This window comes from Pleurodeles waltl, chromosome 2_1, assembly GCF_031143425.1.
Source record: "Pleurodeles waltl isolate 20211129_DDA chromosome 2_1, aPleWal1.hap1.20221129, whole genome shotgun sequence".
In the NCBI taxonomy this organism is placed as follows: domain Eukaryota; kingdom Metazoa; phylum Chordata; class Amphibia; order Caudata; family Salamandridae; genus Pleurodeles; species Pleurodeles waltl.
Genome location: NC_090438.1, coordinates 402,057,441 through 402,079,240, shown reverse-complemented (window position 1 = coordinate 402,079,240; position 21,800 = coordinate 402,057,441).

Here is a 21,800-nt window from a genome sequence, read left to right as displayed (position 1 = left end):
ATATGGGTGGTGACGGCTGCTTTCTTGGCTTTTTTGATGAGCCAGTGATAGTTACTGAGGGCTGGTCTGTGACCTGCTCTGTCAGCATGTTCTTAGTGGCACACAATGGTTTCTTTAGCTGTTGGCAGTTGCACTTGGTGGTCCTGAGTTCTGGGATGTACCAGGTGGCATGTTTGGAGGTTTTGTTGAATTTTGTGGGTTTCAATGGGGTGACTCTATTGTTGCTGTTGGTGATCCAGATAGTGAAGTTCTGGACAACCTGGTTGAGGTCTGTTTGGGGCATCAGTTTGGGAGGTGTTGAGCGTCTGAGTCCATTGAGTTTCGGTCATCTTTCTCCAGCTGCAGTTAGAGGAGATCTGCAACTTAGGGATGGAGAGCTGGGCGATGATGGTGGTGAAGTGTACGATGGTGTGGTCAGTCAGGGGAGTTCTGTGGTATGGCTGAATATGATTCTGAAGCTGGAGGTGAAAATGGGGGTGAGTGTGTGTCTGGCTTTGTGCATGGGTTCGGTGATCAGTTGGGTGATGGTGATGTTGCTCAGGTTCTCCAGGAGGCTGATGGAGTTGACGTTGTTGGGGTCATCACTCGAGATGTTAAGGTCACCTAGTAGGATGTAGTGGTGAGAGTCAATTGCTAGGGTGGTGATGAGGTTGGGGATGGTGTCGCAAAACGTTGCTCAGTGTCCCGGGGGTCTATAGGCAAGGTTGCCTCTTATAGTGGTCTTTGTGTCCGTTTGTAGTAGGAAGTTGAGGTGATCCATGAGAGGTGTGGGGTTATCATTGGTGATGGTGCATCTGATGGTTTCCTTGAATATTATGGTGACACCTCCACCTTGTTTATTGGCATGGTCTTAGTGTATCATCTTGTGGCCTTCGGGAGTGACAGTGGTGATGCCAGGGTTCTAGGAGGGGTTGAGCCAGGTTTCGGTGATAAAGGCAATGTGAGAGGGTGGTGATGGTGTCCCAGATTTCCGTAGCATATTTACAGAGGGAGCCGGATTTGAGCAGGATACAAAGGAGTGGTTATGGGGTGTCCTTAGTCTTGTGGGCAGGAGTGATGCGAAGTCTTTTGTAGGTCATGTCACAGTAGAAGTGGCAGTGCTGGCCGGTGAAGGGTGCATTGAAGGGTCCTTTGGTGGATCGTGCAGACACAGTGACACAGCTGTTGTTTTGGCATCCAAGTTCAGGAGTTCCTTGGCAGCGTACCGTTGGAAGGCAGAAGGGATGGGGGTCCTGGTGCTGGTCATGTCCAACCAGTGGTGTGTTGGTGGTGTGCCCTCTGTGTGCATCTGCTGTGTGTCCATATAATGGCCTCTATTAGTGGTCCTTTCAGATGGTCCTTTGATCCTGGACAAGAATCTGAAATGGGGAGCGTGGGGACAGCAGGCAGCACTGAGATGGCAGGCAGCACAGGGACAGCAGGATGCACAAGGACAGCAGGCAGTGCAGGGTCATCAGGCAGTGCAAGGACTGCAGGCAGCACAGGGGTGGTAGGCAATGCAAGGATAGCAGGCATTGTAGGCACAGGGACAGCAGTAAGAGTACCTTCGGCAGGGCTCAGGTGAAAGAGGGGTGTCCCAGCTAAGCCTCCTCCGGGCTCAGACAGGCATGGATGGGCCGACCCTTAGCCCAGGCTTTGCCCAGGTGTCACCCACACACATTCCATGATGTGGGGGCCACCAGTGATTTGTATCTGTTGCGGGAGGCATGAAAATGTGCAGGCCCGCTATCCCCTCCTCCGGGGCTGCTGGGAATTAAAGTCCTGGTGAAGTGTGGTGGTGGGAGGGGGTCAAGGTGCTCAGAAGTGCAGGCAGGCAGGGAGCATTGTAAGAGGGAACACACCTCCAGCAGGTGAGGGCATGAGGTGGGTTCACCTACTTTTTAAAGAAACACAATATGCCCTATCAATGGGGGCTGTTAAAAAGACAGGTTGAGGGCCTGCAAGCAATGTAAAAAAATCATCTTTCCAAGCTATGAAAGTGGAGAAACACATGGTGCTAAACCAGCTGTTAAAACCTGATATTATCAGGACACACACTAAACAACCCTGAAAAGGGTTAGAATCAATATTCTTTATTCACAATTTTCAATTGTTGATTAAATCAATTGTTCATTATCAGAGAAATGTTTCTAGGAGCAGAGATGAAGGGTGTCCTACACACAGATATAGACACACAGTGCTGATTTAAAATGAGATGCCACAAACACTTTGATCCTTGTAACAGAAGTACTGATAACATCGTATCACATTCATGACAGACATTGTACACAACATTTCTTCCAACATTAGGGAGACAGCTGACATTCATATTTTTTAATGTGTGATGCTTGAATGCTCCCTCCAATAGGAATAGAGTCTACAAGCCATGAGTTTGCAAGGAACCATTACCTTACTGCAAGAGACCCACCATGTAGCTATAGATATGTGGCACATGGGGTCCTAAGCCTTTCCTCAGAAATATTTCTTCTCATCACGGATCCTACTAAGAAAGCATGTAGGTTTTATGCTGACATCATTAAATACATATAGAGAAGGTCAATGGTTTGTCCTAAATGGGAAGTTGGGGTGGCAGTGTTCCTGTTGGCTGCGTATCAACTAAATCAATAGCAAGAAGTGTTATTTCAACAAGGTATTCACAAATTGATCGAATTGGCTGGAAGCCTATTGTTAGAAATGGGGTCTTTGGTTGGCAGTCAGGTTACCCCCTGTCCAAGCAAGGACCATCACTCTAGTCAGGGTAAAGAAGAATCACGCTCAGTTATCCCCCGCTCAACCCCTTGGTAGCTTGGCACGAGCAGGCAGGCTTAACTCAGATACAATGTGTTAAGTATTTGGACCAACACACACAGTAATACAGTGAACCACTACTTCAAGGTGAAGTAATAGTGTGTCTTTTTTTTTTTTTTTTGGTGTCTTGAGAGAACATGCTGATTGAGGGAAGAAGCAAACGTAAGGCGACCTCTACTGTTGCAGGGATCACACACACAAACACCAGCAATTTTGTGACTGTCTACGTAGGCTAGTGTTTTAGAGCAACAGTTTGGCCAGTAGCAGTGATAGCATCTCGTTGGATGACTGCTGCTCAAGCCCTAACTTGGGTTATAGAGGACAGCTCTGATGTAGGATCAGAGACTGAGACAGCAGATATTGATACAGCATCTGAGGTACAGGACAATGGCGCAGACACTGGGAGTGATTTTTCAATCGGAGGAGTCCCATTCAATAACTCTTCTTCCAGTGATTATGAGGGAGGTGATGAGGACAGTCCTCCTGTCCCTTCGCAAGCAAAGTCTGTGCAGCAGGACAATACCGGGTTAGCCCAACCCAGAGAGCAGGTGCATGCGGCGGCAAACACAGAGAGAGTGCTCCCTTGGGAGCTCTCCAATTTAGTTCAGCCCCAAATTCCACCGCCCATATCGTATTGTGAAGACATCAAAATTATCTATCATAAAACAACCTGTATTTTTATGGAGGGCACCTGCGTTTTTGGTCCTGGGCTCGGTGGCCATATAGAGAAACCTACCAAACCCAGACATTTCTGGAAACTAGACATCCTGGGGAGTTTTCTTACCCAGAATACCCATAAAAGTTGAAATATGGAATAAAAACTCTATTTTTTCTTGCATTTCTGTCACACAAACTACAGGAATATGCTGGGATCCACAAAATTCCTACCACCTAGTGTTTCCCCACTTGTCCTGATAAAAAAACTACCTCATTTGAGTGCCTGCATCAGGAATGGATCACCCCAGGACCAACAGTTGCCCTCATGTAAGGACCAACATTAACCCTTGTGTGATCTATTCCTGGAATGGGCACTAGGCCTACCCACAAAAGTGAGGTACCATTTTTATCAGGCGACATTGGGGAATGCTGGGTGGAAGGGTGTGGCTCCTCTTAGATTCCAGAACTTTCTATCACCGAAATGTGAGGAAAAAGTGTGTTTTTGCCAAATATTGAGGTTTGTAAAGGATTCTGGATAACAGAACCTGGTGAGAGCCCCACAAGTCACCCCATTTTGAATTTCTCTAGGTCTCTAGTTTCTAAAAATATATAGGTTTGCTAGGTTTCTCTAGGTGCCGGCTGAGCTAGAGGCCAAAATCCACAGCTAGGTACTTTGTAAAAAACAAGTCCGTTTTCATTGGAAAAATGTGATGTGTCCACACTGTATTTTGGGGCATTTTTCTGCTGCGGGCACTAGGCTTACCTAAACAAGTGAGGTACCATTTTTATCGGGAGACTTAGTGGAATGCTGGGTGGAAGGAAGTTTGTGGCTCCTCTCAGATACAAGAACTTTGCAGCACCAAAATGTGATGGAAGTGTTTGATTTGCCAAAGTTTGAGGTTTGCAAAGGATTCTGGATAAGACAATCTGGTGAGAGCCCCACAAGTCACCCCATCCCGGATTCTTTTAGGTGTATAGTTGTCAACAATGCACAGGTTTGGTAGGTTTCCCTAGGTGCCGGCTGAGCTAAAGGCCAAAGACCACAGCTAGGCACTTTCTAAAAAACACATCAGATTTCAATGTAAAAATGTGATGTGTCCATGTTGCGTTTCCTGTCGTGGGTAGTAGGCCTACCCTCATAAGTGAGGTACCATTTTTATTGAAAGACTTGGGGGAACACACAATAGCAGAACAAGTGTTATTGCCACTTGTCTTTTTCCACATTTTTTTCATTGCAAATGTAAGACAGAGTTTAAATAAGAAGATTTTTGAGAAATGCCCTGTAATGCACATGCTAGTATGGGGACCTCGGAATTTAGAAATGTGCAAATAATCACTGCTTCTCAACACCTTATCTTGTGCCCATTTTGGAAATATAAAGGTTTCCTTGATGCCTATTTTACAGTCTTTATATTTCACCAAATATATTTTTATTTTAGCTGTTACTTTCTGTAGGAAAACCTCGAAGGATCTACACAAATGACCCCTTGCTGAATTTAGAATTTTGTCTACTTTTAAGAAATGTTTAGCTGTCCGGGATCTAGGATTGGTTTTACACCAATTTCTGTCACTAACTAGAAAGAAACTGAAAGTACAAAAAATTATTAAAATGGGGTATGTTCCAGTAAAATACCAAAATTGTGTTGAAAGTGTTTTTGATTCAAGTCTGTCTGTTCCTGAAAGCTGGGAAGATGGTGATTTTAGTACCGCAAACACTTTGTTGATGTCATTTTCAGGGAAAAAACTAATGCTTTCTTCAGTTGCCCTTTTTCCCATTTTTCTGAAAAAAATTAAAATGTAGCTGTATTTTGGCTATTTTCTTGGCCTCCTTCAAGGGAACCCACAAACTCTGGATACCTTTAGAATCTCTAGGATGTTGGAAAGTTATAAAGGCCTAAGCGCGAACTACCCCAAAAGGCTAGAAAAACAGCTCAGCACTGGGGGTAGTGGGGCCAGTAGCTGAGCAGTTAAGAAAGTGTGTTTGGTTCCCTCTTTGTGAGATGAAGACAGTGTCTTACCATGATGCCCTGCAATGACAATGATGGATGCTGCACAGCATAGCTTGGAAGTACATGCATGTCTGTGACAGGAGTACGATACTCCATGTTAGATGCTGTCATCAGTGATCAGTACATATGCACTGCTGGTGGGTTCTGTTACTATCTGATACTTGACATGACTAACACAGGTTTAGAAAAATAGTAAGTATTTTATCTAAATAAACAAGACCAAATGCGACAAAAATCCACAATACACCATTAGAAATATGATCTTGGTACTTAAAAACACAAACATTGTGCCTAGAGGCACAAATGCTGCAATTTGATGTTAAGCGGTGTCGTGGCGAAATCGTTTCCTACAATGCGAGGCCACTGGTGACATTTCCAAAGTTGTATAGACCCCCAGGTACAGTACCTTGGTAAAACAAGTAGAACACAGGCCGGTGCACAGTCGGGCAGTTCCGGTGCTACAGGGCAGAGGAGCAGAAGCGTTGAGAAGAGGCATTGGGTCTTTACAGTAGAGCGGTGGAGGTGAGGCGGTATCGGTTGCAAGGTGTCGGTCCCTTGGTTCCGGCAGAGATGAAGCCTGGCGAAGTCACGATCCTGCGGGGCGAACTCACAGGGTTGCGATGATGTCACAGGGCCGCAGGAAGCTGCCATAGTGTCAAATGTCACGTACGCCGGACTTACAACACTCCGATCTCAGCAATGTCTGGCGTGATCCTCGGCTGTGGTGACATGAGGCCTGTGGAGTTGTTATTGTTGTCGCGCTTCTGCTAACGCCATGGCTACGGGGCAGGCGTCATCGCCGTTTCCATGCAGCGGCGTCCTTAGCGAAGTTGCACGGCATTGTCCATTGTCATTAGATAGGTTTTTCTCCAGAAATTCACATCCAGGGGCCCAGGAACTGTAATGGCACCCTCTGGCAAGCTAGAATCCACAACATGCAGACTCAGAACTAGATGATGAAGCCCTTGCTGTCCCTGAGGCTTCAAAACAGGAGGCAAGCTCTACTCCAATCCCTTGGAGATACCTCTCAAACAGGAATGCCGAATAAGGTCCAGTCTTTGTCCCCTTTCACAGGCAGAAGCAGCAACTGCAGGATAGCCATGCAAAGGACAGTCACAGGCAGGGGCAGCACTTCTCCTCAGCTCCTCCACTCTTCTCCTTGGCAGAGGTTTCTCTTGATTCCAGAAGTGATCTAAAGTGTGGGTTTTGGGTTCACTACTTATACCCCTTTCTGCCTTTGAAGTAAGCAAACTTCAAAGAAAAGTCTTTGTTTTTCACAAGCTCCTGCCTTTCCCAGGCCAGGACCCTGACACAAACCAGGGAGTTGGAGGCTGCATTGTGTGAGGGAAGGCACAGCCCTTTTAGGTGTGAGTGACCACTCCTCCCTCCACTCTAGCACAGATGGCTCATCAGGATATGCAGGCTACACCCCAGCACCCTTTCTGTCACTGTCTAGAGGAGATGCACAAACAGCCTGGCTGTCAAACTGACCCAGACAGGGAATCCACAACCAAGCGTCACAGAATGATTTAAGTAAGAAAATGCCTACTTTCTAAAAGTGGCATTTTCAAACTAACAATCTAAATAAAATATGTATTTTTAAATTGCGAGTCCGGAGAAAGCAAACTTAATATTTCTATCTGTCCTCACAGGGAATCTTCACTTTAAGAATATTTAAAGGCAGCCCCTTGTTAACCTATAGGAGAGATCGGCCTTGCAACAGTGAAAAAACGCATTTGGCAGTATTTCACTGTTACGACATGTAAAACACATCCATACATGTCCCACATTTTACATACACTGCACCCTGCCCATGGGGCTACCTAGGGCCTGCATTAGGGGTGCCTTACATGTATAAAAAGGGAAGGTTTAGGCCTGGCAAGTGGGTACACTTGCCAAGTCGAATTGGCATGTTAAAACTGCACACACAGACACTGCAGTGGCATGTCTGGGCCATGTTTACAGGGCTACTAATGTGGGTGGTACAACCAGTGCTGCAGGCCCACTAGTAGCTTTTGATTTACAGGTCCTTTGCACCTGTAGTGCACTTTACTTAGGACTTACTAGCAAATCAAATTTTCCAATCATAGAAAAACCAATACATACAATTTCACGTAGGGAGCACTTGCACGTTAGCACTGGTCAGCAGTGGTAAAGTGCCAAGAGTAACAAAAAACAGCAAAAACACAGTCCAGCACACAGAAACAACCTGGGAAGTAGAGGCACAAAGTTAGGGGAGACCACACCAAGGATGCCAGGTCTAACACCTATTAATAATTAGATTTGGAACTTGGGACTTGATTGCTCACTAGTTAGATTCTCTCAAAAAGAGGGTGGCACCAATGCCCTTCGTGGGGGAAGGGATCAGCTGTCTGAATGAAGTATAAATTGCAGATATTTGCAGCTGCAGCCACCTGAGAGAGATTGAGTATTGACATTACTCAGCTTCCTACAAAAACTTTGGGTATATACTCATAAATATGGTATCATAAGAACTGCAGAAGGAAGTGACCAGAACTGATTATGAGGGGAATGTTAGAAGCACACGGCCCACCGCCATGGTGACTTAACAATCATCTTCTCTGTGAGCTAGAGAAACAATAGAAATGCAAATCAAAGTCTAGCTCATGCACAGTACAAGAGAATGCTCTTTCTTGGTTGCATGGGATACTCTCAAAGCTACAGAACATGTGTTGTAGGGGGATCAAGACTTAATAAAATTGTGAATTACGCCATTGAAACACTGAAACTAAATCTGAGGAGAACAGAAGAGTCACATAAACAAATTGTCCTAGAAATTCCAGAGGTAAATGTTAAGTGTAACAGGGAAATTGAGGCTGCTAAAACTTGATAAGATTGAATACTTTCTAGAAAATATTATATGAATGGTGTGAAAAAGCAGGAGCATGCTTGCTGTTTGACTCTGTACAAAGCAAATTCAGTCCCAAATAACAGTTAAACAGCACACTTGAACCAGGTCCAATAAAAGATCAGGGCATCCAGGTGGCATTCCATCACTATTATCAAACTTTATATACAGCTTAACTGCCAGACTGATACAAAATACAAAGTTACATTTCTGCAGCTAAGCTCAACAAAATAACCCTTACCCAAGCAGGTGCATATTGAAACATCAAATTACTAAAAAATTAGCCTCCATCAGTTCAGTGCCTAGTGGCTTTACCCTATTTTTCTATAAATCATTTTAGCCACGACCTACAGATATTGTATCTAAAACATATGCAGAGGCGGCAAAATCGGGAACAATGGCTCAAATGATGATAGACATAGCCACCTCAATCCTGTTAAAAAAGAGATAGATCTCAGGAATGTGGCTTGTATTGGCATATTTAAGTCATAATAGCTATCTTGATCCAAACAGCAACTTCCGGACATTTTTTCCCAGATCAATAAGGTCATCCCTCTGAGGCAGATAATGCCAAAAAATCTATATATTGATATTGAAAACACTCACCATCAATCAACATAATGCCAAAAAAAGCATTGGAAAGGGTTGAATGGTCTTTCCAGAAAGAAGCTATGGGGAGTGACGCTGCTGGAGCCAAAATGATCATTGCTCTCTCTTATTACAGACTCAACAAAATGACCCTTGTAAATTAAATAAATCTATCAATGATTTAGGGGGTCATTCTGACCCTGGCGGTCATGGACCGCCAGGGCCAACGACCGCGGAAGCACCGCCAACAGGCTGGTGGTGCTTCCGGGGGCATTCTGACCGCGGCGGTAAAGCCGCGGTCAGAAAAGGGAAGCCGGCGAATTCCCGCCGGCTTCCCGCTGCCCCAGGGAATCCTCCACGGCGGCGCTGCAAGCAGCGCCGCCATGGGGATTCCGATCTCCTTCCCGCCAGCCTGGTTCCGGCGGTTTTCACCGCCAGAACCTGGCTGGCGGGAACGGGTGTCGTGGGGCCCCTGGGGGCCCCTGCAGTGCCCATGCTACTGCCATGGGCAGTGCAGGGGCCCCCTAACAGGGCCCCACATAGATTTTCAGTGTCTGCATGGCAGACACTGAAAATCGCGACGGGTGCAACTGCACCCGTCGCACCCCTTCCACTCCGCCGGCTCCATTCGGAGCCGGCATCCTCGTGGCTCCCCCAGCGGGAAGGGGGTTTCCCACTGGGCGGGCGGGCGGCCTTCTGGCGGTCGCCCGCCAGCCCAGCGGGAAACTCAGAATGACCGCCGCGGTCTTTTCACCGCAGTACGGTCTTCTGGCGGTTCCCGCCAGGCCGGCGGCATTCGCCGCCGGCGGAGGTCAGAATGACCCCCTTAATCCTTTATTTAACATTTTGCATTACAGAATACATAAAGGAGAGTGACAAACACACATTTATTATTATTCATTACTTTAAATTATATCTGAGAATGCACAATTAACATACAAATACCTTCTATGCGTTGCTTTAGAGTGAAACAATCAAACCCCAGCACACCTTCCTTTTAACAAACATGAACACACAACATGTAGATAAAATTAAAAACCCCACGAAAAAAGGGAAGCAAGCCCAGGATCCAAAGGATCAAATGTAAAAGAAGTGATTCCCTCTTGGTGTTTCCAATTGAGGATTCAATGTCTTCCTTTATTCCAGTTCATTGGGGGCCTGTAGAGCTGTTCTTCAGTTCACTTTTCAGTCCCCTTTCTAACCATTCTTCAAAGCCATCCCCAGGAGATGATACAATACTATCTTCCCTTCCATAACGGCTCTCCTTAGGACTCCACCTGGTGGGTGGTGGACATGGGAACTATGCCTACCACCACCTCCCACACCAGGAACCTCTGGATCATCAATGACAACAAACTGGACATGTCTGCACAAATCAAATCCTGTGTCCATTCCACATCCTGATTATTCTGAGGAAAATCATCAAATGGCACCAGAAGAATGTTCACCTCTGTCCTCATCAACAGCAGGCTGGACTAGGGGAACTCCCAATTTTGATTGTTAGTAACTGAAACTATGCATATATTTGTGCTCCAGCAACGTGCTTATGTGATTTATTCACAGTTGAGTCACTTTAGTTTCAGAATTTTGTCCTAAGTGCTCACAAGCAAACATGATAGTGATGCAGTGTTAGACCTGTCAGCCTTAGGGTAGTCTTCCCCCAAACCGTTTCCCATAATTCCCCTTGTTTTTCTGAATTTGTTATTGCTGGCTTTAGGACTCTGCACACTTTACCACTGCTAACCAGTGCTTTCTCCTTTAAACATGGTGAAATTGTTTTCACACAATTGTAATATTTAATTTACTTATATGTTCCTAGTAAAATGGTACTACAAGTACCCAGGGCCTGTAAATTAAATGATAGTAGTGGGTCTGCAGCCCGGATGGTGCTACCCACTTAAGTTGCATTTCAAAACATAATCCAGACATGCGACTGCAGCCTGGCCTAAACCTTCCTTTTTAATGTATATATATATATATATATATATATATATATATATATATATATATATATATATGTGTGTGTACCATTAGGGTAGGCTTTAAATAGCTCTTAGGACCGGAAGCATTGTATTTAAAAAGGTGGACATGTACTTTTAGGTTTTACATGTCCTAGGAGTAACAAACTCTTAAGGTAATTTTTCACTACTGCAAGGCCTACCTCTTCCATAGGATGTCAATGGGTTACTGTATCACATTTAATAAGTGATTACTTTGATATGGGAGCAGGTACAAGTGTAATGCTTTGTGTCTGATGAATTGTAATTAAAAAAAGATGATAAAGTGGGGTTTTAAGTCACAATTCTGAAAAAGCCACTTTTAGGAAAAAAGAACAGATGATGGATGAAATGCTAAAAAAATTCCAAACATTCACCCAAACCATCCCGCAATATAGCGCAATTGCTCTGCACCTAGCCAAATGGGAAATAGCAATTCACTTGGGCAGCAAACACACTCCTACAACAACAGCATAGATCTGAAGTTTAATTTACTGTGATACAAATATTGAACTATTTTTGTCCCTGTAACCACCCACCTCCAGGCTGAGAGGCATCTGGCAACCCCTTCAAAATTACTTATTGACACTAGAGACCCAAGAGCACACTTCCCCCTCACAGTAATCTGAACTCTCATACCTGACTTGTTTTCGTTCGTGCCACAAAGTCATATGGGTTATGTGGCTTGCTTTGAACTGTTCTAGTCATCTAATACATAAAACAGCTAATATTTACTCCGCTATGTGGGAAAGCATTTTTGTCTTGTACGGCAGTCTAGAAAAACAGAAAATGCAAAAATAAAGTAAAACTAATTGTTCACCACCAGTCAGAGATCTGGACCTAAATCCATTGTTTTTTTTGCTCACCATGCCCTTTCAGTTTAGACCTAGCCATATACAAATCAGTCTTGACCCTGCTCCCCATGGAAACAATCCAGCCTGGACTGCCAGGCCAAGTCCTCCCTGGTAACAAGCATCCTGGGACTGGTTTTGAGGTATCACCCCTTATCAGCTAGGCTAGCTAGAATGCGGTGGCATGGCGAGCCCAGGACTCACATCTGGGCAGACCCATCCCACTTAGGGCAACAAATGTAAAAAGAACAGATGATGGATGGAATGCTAAACAATCATCAAACAGTCACCCCCATTCAGAGATCTGGACCTAAATCCATCATTGTTTGCTCACCACGCCATTTCAGTTTGGACCCAGCCTTTTGCAAATCAGTCTTGACTCTGCTCTCCATTACCGTTTTTGCTGTTTGCTGGGAAGGAAGACTGTGCCTGCACCCTTCATGCCAGGCTGATTTACTCCAAGGGTCATCTAATTGACCTGCCATATCAAGCTCCAGAGGCCTCCCTGCATCTGCCCAGCTAGCCTTCTGCCCAAACCTTCAACTGGAACTGCCTAAGCCATGCTGGCCTCTGCAATAGAGAATCTCTGGTCCCCAAGAGGTACCTCCCCAAGTCTTGGACCCTTGGCTGGCATCAGGGTGCATTCCTCTGACACATAAAAAAAAAAACTCTTGCAGTTTTGGGCTCTTCACAATCACAAAAGGACCCGTTGCTACCAAGGTCTTACCTTCCACACTGATCACTAATACAAGCTCCAGCGAACTTGACTCTTCATGGAACAGCGACCACCAGTGACGACTGGCAACTCAAGATTGGAGATGTTGAGCTGGAGTGTAAAGATGGCAGGTCGATGAAAATCGATTTCACCTCCTCTGACATGTCTGATGATTTGGCATCCATGTTCCCAATGATGGAGTCTATACTTAACTGTTCAGACATTAGTGTGTCAAGCTGTAGGGGTTGTCACCATAGTCTGAGGTGTTGGCTGCTTGCTAGATGTTATGGCTCCATGGCAGACACCTGAAATTCCTTTATAAAAGAGCAGTTGCCGTTAAAGGAAGACAGAGGTATTGTAAGAGCAGGTGGTGATTAATCTCCACCTCTACCAGGGAAAGTAAACAGATGTATAGTAGAGACAAACAGTCACTCTTGTGTGGTAGAACACTAGTCTGTTGGGTAAAGATCTCTGCACACCAGTGTGCAGTGGGAGCAGTATATGAATGTCATGGTGTGCTTTGCGTGTAGAGTGAGCTATGATCCAGTGTATCAGTGAGGGAAAATGTGTGTTCCAGAAAACAGTGATTGTTGAGGGAATGCTAGACTCGCCTCTTGCTATGGGCAGGCAACAGTTCAAGCTCCTGCACCACTCATATTACTAGGTTATATCTTTGTACTTGAAGGGCATTGCAATATGGGTCGTTGGTCCCATTGGATTGGGACAGGTTGCAGATTTCTATCTTCAATTAAATTGGCAAACCTCAAAAACAGGTCCTCAAGATGCAATTGCATGATACATATGGGAAATCCACCCCCCTGATTCAATGTACCTTTCCAATGTCTATGCATGACAAAAAGCTGTTGATATCTATAGTCTCCAAGGGTGACTAGTGAAACAAAGGACACAGTGGCTGCAAAGTGGCCACCAAACCAAATGACTTTGAGATCCAGGTCTATCGCCATGGCCTTTTCTCTCTTTGCAGCTGTTTGTGTATCCATCAGTGCCAAAAGCCCTTCCTAAGGTAGGTTCTTGGTACACCAGAACGTTGTTGGGGTTGATGCAGTCTGATAGGTCTGGTATGTTGGTGGTGATGTGTTTTGTCATGGCCTGTCTCTTCAGTCCCTCAGGAAGAGACATGCCCAGCTCTGTACAGCCTAGTAACTCACACAAGTGTTGGTGTATCTTGCAATCCAGTCCCCACACTGAGTCGAGGAAAAACTGAGCCTCTGTAGTCACCTCTCCAATGTGGTGACATTCACCCCTTCAGGTGCATTGGCAAGGAGGCATCAGCAGTCATATCATGCACTACAGAAGGATAGCATATTATGGCAGCAAGGTGGTCAGTGGATATTGAGCACCATCAGTGTCACTGCAGGATATTTCTGCTCTTACTAGGGACAAAGTCTGAAGCAGAATCCAGTACTGCAGCAAGTAACCAAGAATAGAATAATGATTGCCCTGCATGGATAATGTTTCAGCATGGATTAGAAACCAACTTTCCGAGCTTGTCTAGAGAAAGTCTATTTTGCTGAACTAAACTTCACCTTTCTAAAGGCTAACTTTGACCAGCAGTGTTTTTAAGGCTCTCTCTTTCGAAGATGTTACAGTGGTCCTCCATGCTTCTGAATATAAAAGTAGCAGCACCCACAGGCCTTCTGGAGTGCCTTGATAATCCCTTCCTACTGTTTTTCACTAAGCAGATTTTTAAGGCTTGGCCCTCATTTACATAGAGGGGATAGATTTGACCATGCCAAAGGGTTGTGTATGTAATGTGATTAACGGTTCAATACCAGAGCTGGTTAGTTGGTACCTCCTTGCTGAAGACACCTACAAAATCTGGACTCTTGGTTACCACTAGACACATCACAGGCTTTTGCAGCTCAAGGACTTTTGTTTATAACACATGTCAAACCAGCCCCTTTCTTACTCCCTTTCCTAATTCTCTGTGGGTGTATCTGTGTGTCTTCCAGAATGTCAATTTGGAGGGATTTAGGGGCATATTTATGAGCCCTTAACGCTGCTGTTGCATCATTTTTTGTGAAGCAACGGTGGTGCAAACCTTGAAATAATATCTAAGAGGCCACACAAAGCCTCTTTGCGTTGCTTTGAATGACCTTATATATACGGAGTAAGGCAAGGCAGCGCAAGTCGCTGCTTTGCCTTACTCTGTGTCAGGGAGGAATTCCATGGGAGTTGCGGTGAGTTTCCCCATGCAAAGCCCATGGATTTTGATGCATCCCCCGATTTAGAAAAGCTTGTTAACCTAGGGATGTGCCAAAACCTTAATCCTCCCCAAGGGAGGTGCGACGGGGAGAAATATATTTATGTTGCCTCATTTTTTCTACTTTCGATTTGTGTTATATTCTGTGGCACACATAGAAAGAGGAAAAAGCCGCCCCAGATTGTTTTTGTACAGAGAGGTGCCCCTTCCTGCACAAAAACAATCCTGTCTACAACGCAGACACCCTTGCACCATGATGCAAGGGTGCCTGCGCTGGCACCAGGCTGCCAAAACAATGCCAGTGGAGTGGGAATGTTGTAATTTAGCAGTGATTAGATTAAGCATTAGCAGAAGACATCTTGTATTTAGTAATTATTGTGAACATTTTGCGGAATCCATTTTGTATTCATGGCAGCCATTTTCTCTGCTACATGCTGCCATGTGCTCACCATGTGCTCTGTCCTACCTTTCTGTTAACTGCTCTTGAAATCTGCCTAGTGACAAGTTATATTTAGCATCTCTTACTTTCGCACATGCTCAGTAAGGTCTGCAGCTGTTAGTCCTTGGAAACTGTTAGCTCCTCCTCCCTGTCGACTGTGTATTTTCCACATGACCTTACATGTATACAAGTCTTGTTTCCATAATTGCACCATCTCCTTTTAGCCCCTGTGTGGGTATAAAAGGACCATGCTCTCTCAGTTCAGTGTGCTACTTCAGACATTACCTTAGGGTGCTGTTTGAACTGTAGTACCACCTCATGAGGTTAATAAACTTTTGTCTTTTATTCCAGTTTCTGTGCCAACTTCTTCCTACATGGTCTGAGGACTTTGTGCAGAGAAAGGTGAACCCCTTGCACTAGTAGGCCTTGCTGAGGCTTACTTCAACAAATTGGCGCCCGAACAGGGACTCATCGGCGACTCGGATGCCCAACGGATTGGTCGCGACAAAGGATTGGAATCTCGCTGCGGACGATCAATGCCTGAGGAGACCCGAGTCTTGGCCACCACGGCGTTTTTCCCTTCTTTCTGATTTGACCACCCAGGTGGCGCCGGTCCTCGACTGAGATCCTTTTTGTTAATTTGTCATGCAGTGACCATTTGGTCAATTTTAGAACTTGGCAGTTGGAACCTGGACACCCTGTGATTGGTAAGAGCTGTTTTACGGCACTTGCTGTGGGTTTTGATGCCTGTGTTTGGTAATGCAGTTTAGCACTACTTACTGTGGCTCTCGTGATTTGGGTGACTAGTCAATTTGTATTCTTTGGATTTGATATATAAATTACAATTTATATAGGCAGGTAATGAGGAGAATTTTCTCCAATTTAATTTTGATTTGAACGGCACCTTAAGTGCTACTTTGATTATAATATTGCATATTCTGCACTATTTTTGGCATGCCTGTTTTTAGCGCACTTCATAGTATGTGTTGCTTTTGTAATGGTACCAATTTGAGATTGGAAGAATCGCAACCGGCACCCCCAGAGGGGACGCCAAATAGAGATATGTATGTTAAACATGGTCTTTCTTCTATAATGTACAGCACATTATGGAATAAATACACCAGCGCGGATCCTGAGTTACGTTGGCCTATGCATGGGTCATTTGATTTGCGAAAGATTGAGTATGTGGAACAATGTATGTGTAAGCGAAAGTCTAGGCAAGATGTGTTTGACTGTGTACGAATGTGGGAGAAAGAAGCGCGTGGACGAGTGAAGCGTGAGCAAGCCTTGCTTGAGAAAGAGCAGCGGAAGAATGTATATGTGAAAGCATTGGAAATGAGAAAGAAAGAAATAAATGACTTAAAGGAGCTAGAAGAGAAAGAGCGTAAGCTACAGGTAACTGGCCAATACACTGTTAGGCAACCTCTCTATCCTATCCTTAATAAACCACATGATGATTTATTCTTACTAGATCGCCCTCCACCTCCGTATGTCGTCCCTTCTGCCCCTCATGAGTTACCTAAAGTCTCCAGTTCGGAGGAATAGAAGATGCGGGACAGTCGCTCTATGCTGCCTGCTGACCGTGCGTCTGAGCTTAGATCTATTGCTCGTAAAACAATTTGTAGCGTTGTTTCTGCTTCTGAACTTTTAGACAACATGAAAGGGTGGACGGAAAAGGAGCAGCTATATTTTACTGAGGCATTTGGCTCAGAAGTTATTGAACTATATCGGAAATATTCTGATGAGTTAGAGCCCGATGATGTAGCAGCTGATCATAAGCAAATGCGTGATGGTCTTTTTGTTTTCTCCCAGGTGGCTGATGCAATCAGGCGTTTAATGAAATTACGTATTGTGGCAGTCCGTTTGCAAGAAGAGAAAAGGGCTGCGGACGCAGTTGCACGAGCATCTCAGACCGAAGGGGCGCAAGCTTCCATCTTTGAAACAGATAAGACTATGATAGTTCACGCGAAACCAATGCGGGAGGCCGCGCCTTTGTATGTTCCTCCTAAAGGATTGGGTACAAATGATGATAAAACTTCTGTTGATGCTAAGGGTTATTTTATTTATAATTGGGTGTATACTCCTTGGAATAGGGCAGATGTAATGGCACTTAAAACAGCATTACCTGACCCGCAGAAAAATCCAGCCGCCTTTTATGAGGAAGTTGAGGGAGCAATTAGTTCTTGTACTATGACTTTGGCTGACATTGATTTATTTTTCGGATTGATATTACCGCCAGATATGTGGAGAACTGTTCGTAAAATTGATGATCGTACAGTTTTTGGGGCATCATGGAAAGAAATAGAACAGATGGACGGGGATAGGGAACCTGCGAAAAAGCCATATCAGTTGATTCTAGATCTAGCCATATTAGTTAAGTTGAAAACGATTATTCCCCCTAAAAAGATAGATTGGACTGTTTTAGCGTCTTGTAAACAAAAGGCAGATGAATCGGTCTCTGATTTCTTTACACGCTTTGAAGAAGCATTTCATGATTTTAGCGGTCAGTCATTGTCAGATGATACGGGCAGACATTTGTTCGTCGATAAATATGTTGCAAATCTGTTACCAGGAATAGCTAGTCGTCTAAAAGCTAGTGAAAGTTCATGGACTACCTCTACTCCGGTTTCTCTTTTGACTATTTGACTATGGCTCAGTATTATGAACGACAGGAATTAGAAGCAAAAGGTAGCGAGGAGAAAAAGATTAAAGAATTAAAGACGAAGGTTATGTTGGCTCAAGCTTATGGTCCGCCTTTTAGAGGTAGTGATAGAGGTGGACGTGGATCTTATGGTTCTTCTTACACTCGTTCGAATTTGTCTGATGATCAGTGTGCGTATTGTAAGAAATTTGGGCACTGGGCTGCCGATTGTCCAGTACTACGTGTTCAGCAGTGTTCACGTGGTCGGGGACAATTGAGAAATCGCTCAGGATATTCAGAACCTAGAAGAAGCACAAATGATCATGCTAGGGTTGATGCTAATACACGAGGGCAGGATGGGTTTAACACTTTTGATAGACGGAACCAATACCAGATGTTTGATCATTTGCAGCCTGATTTCCAAGATTCTGCTTATGCATAGGATTGCCTAGGATGGGGTAAGGAATCAGTTGAAGTTCCAGTAGATCAGAGGGGTCCCTATGTTACAGCACATGTTTTGGGTCTTACTGATCAGTTTCTGGTTGATACAGGAGCTACTCGTAGCGCCTTGTCTAAACAATTGATTCCAAGGGCTCCCCTGTCTGGCTTAACCATTACATCGATAGGTTTAGATGGAACACCTTCCCCTAGCCCATTGTCACAACCACTTGCATTCCATGTTGATAAATTTACTGCTCCATGTCCATTTTTGCTTTCTCCAAATACACCAGACAATATTGTCGGTCTTGATATGCTCAAGTATTTCAGGGCTACAATACGATGCTCTCCTGAAGGGGTGCGTGTTATTTTAAATGATAATCATCCTGTGATGGAAAGAGTTTGTCTTGTTAAAGAGGATGTTGCATTAGCTTCACTCCCTAGTACTTTGTGGGCTTCTTCAGATACTGATGTGGGACAAATGATTATTCCGCCGGTACATATTAGTGTCAAGGAGGGAGCTGTATTGCCACGTTTGCCTCAATACAAAATTTCACAGGAGGGCGAAGAAGCACTCACACGAATTGTGTATGACCTTATTGCAGTTGGAGTTGTCGAGGACGTTCTGTATAATGTTTGTAACAGTCCGATTCTTCCTATTCTGAAAAAGGATACTGATACTAGGATTTAGCGATTCATTATTGATTTACGAGAAGTCAATAAGATTGTGATACCACAATATCCTGTGGTATCTGACATCACGACACTCCTTACTTTGGTTCCCCCGACAGCAACTGCGTTCTCTGTGATAGACTTGAAGAATGCTTTCTTTTCAATCCCTATTCATCCTGACAGCCGATATTTGTTTGGTTTTACTTTGAATAAACGATCATGTAGATTTTGCAGAGTTCCTCAAGGCTATACGGAGAGTCCAAGTATTTATAGTCAGGCGTTAAAACGACAACTTGATTCTTTTGTTTTGCCTGAAGGTGTGGCTCTCATACAATATGTTGATGATATTTTGTTGGCAGCTGATACCCCGGAGCAATGTGAAAAGTGCACTTTGTCCTTACTTTCTTTTCTTGCTTCACACCATCATAAAGTGTCACGAAAGAAATTGCAATATTGTAGACCAAAGGTAACCTATTTAGGTCACCTTTTGTCTAAGGAGGGCCGTGCACTTACATCAGATCATATTCAAGCAATTTTAGACACACCAGTACCCTCTACTCAGAAAGATGTTCATGCATTCCTTGGTCTTACTTCTTTTTGTAGTCAATGGATATTAGGGTTTTCACACATTGCCAAACCTTTGCTAGCACTTTTGACTAAAGATACTCCAATGCCCCTCCCATGGACAGATGAATGTGAGACTGCTTTCCGGCAGCTGCGACAAGCCCTTTGTTCTGCACCAGTGTTAGGTACTCCAGATTACATGAAGCCTTTTGCACTTTACGCACACGAGAAAGATGGATGTGCATTGTCAGTTTTAGTACAGACACATGGCGATAAGCAGCGTCCCTGTGCATATTTTTCAGCAGTACTTGATCCTCTCGCTCGAGCGTTGCCCGGGTGTTTTCGTTCAGTTGCCGCAACAGCTGTCTCAATACGTCAGAGTGAAGGGATAGTTTTGTCACATAAGCTGTTGGTGCTAGTACCCCATGCAGTTGATGCTCTTTTAAATCAAGCAAAGACACAACATTTAACTAGCGCCCGTATGACAGGTTATGAGTTGACATTGTTGGCTCCTCACATTACACTGAAGAGATGTGCGACACTAAATCCAGCTACTTTGTTGCCATATCCGGTGACTCAGCCTCAGTCACAAGAAACACATGATTGTATATTCCTTACCGAAGAACAGACAAAGGGTCGTGTTGATTTACAAGATACGCCCCTTTTAGATGTAGACGGGGAACTGTGGGTTGATGGGTCTTGTTTGAAGTGGCCAGATGGTACGACCTCAGCTGCATATGCAATCACCACAATACACACGGTAGTGGAGACAGCTCGTATACCACAGAAGTCAGCTCAAGCAGCTGAACTAATAGCTTTGACACGAGCATGTGAGCTTAGTACTGATTTAAGTGTGAACATTTACACAGACAGCCGCTATGCTTTTGGAGTGGCTCATGATTTTGGTTTGCTTTGGAAGGAGAGAGGTTTTCTCACATCCCACGGGATGCAGATAATGCATGGAGAATTAGTGCATAACCTCTTGACTGCATTGACATATCCAAATAAACTAGCTATTGTGAAATGTAGTGCACATAAGAAAGTGACCGATAAGATAGCGCAAGGTAATGCTCTTACAGACCGTGTAGCACGTGAGACTGCGATGCAGCGAAGTACTACTTCTATGTATGTAGTGAAGTCACAAGCTGAACGTTGGCATAATGCTAGACAAGACGTATTAGATATACAGAAATCTGCTTCTGTGAAAGAACGTGAGCAATGGTCTCAAGATGGAGAATTGGATGATGAGGGCTGTTGGCGGAATAAGCAGATGGATAAATGGAAATTGCCTATAGCTTTTGTACAACCTATGGTTCAGATGGCACATGGGCTGGCACATGTTGGAGCTTCAACAATAACGAAGTTGCTTACGCAAGTTTGGGAGCATACAGAAATTTCCAGTACAGCTAAGAGAGTAGTACAGTCTTGTTTGATCTGCTTACAATACAATCCTGGAAAAGGGACACGTACTCCTGCAGGAGGGTTTGCTACACCAACTGCACCTTTTGAAGTTCTACAAATGGATTATATTCAGCTTGAACGCTGCAACAATTTAAAGTATGTCTTGGTGGTGGTTTGTGCCTTCAGTAAATGGATAGAGGCGTACCCCACAAAGGATAATACTGCTATTACCACGGCAAAGGTGCTTTTGAAAGAATTTTTCCCTAGGTTTGGTGTTTGCAGACTTTTATGGAGTGATAACGGACCTCATTTTGTTGGGGAAGTTATTAAGTATGTCCTGAAAGGATTAGGGATCAAACAGAAGTTCCATGCGGTTTTCCACCCACAATCAGCAGGGTTGTTGGAAAGGTATAATGCTACATTGAAGCTGAAATTAGCGAAGATACAGGCTTCCACATCCTTAACTTGGCCGGATGCATTACCATTGGCATTATTGTCTATTAGGTCAGTGCCACACTCCCGACTTGGCCTTAGCCCCTATGAAGTAGTATTTGGGAGACCAATGAATATTTGGGGAGTTCCTAAACCAAAATCTGTATATGATGTACCTTGTGTCCTGATGAATGATTATTTGGCACAGTTAACCGACAATTTGGTTTATATTCATCAACAGGTTCGAGAAGCACTTCCTGACAGATCTACAGGTGAAGGCCATGAACTCCGACCTGGTGACCAGGTGATGATTAAGTCTTTTGAAAGATCAAGCAGCTTGGAACCAAGGTGGCGAGGCCCAGAACAGGTGCTCCTGGCGACAAGGACAGCAGTTCGAGTGACGAACCGAAAGAATTGGGTCCATAGTACTCACTGCAAGAGAGTGCTACCTACCTTGGTGGAACCTGCTGTGCTGACCGATCATCGAGAGATTTTGACTACGGAGAAAGGCCATGC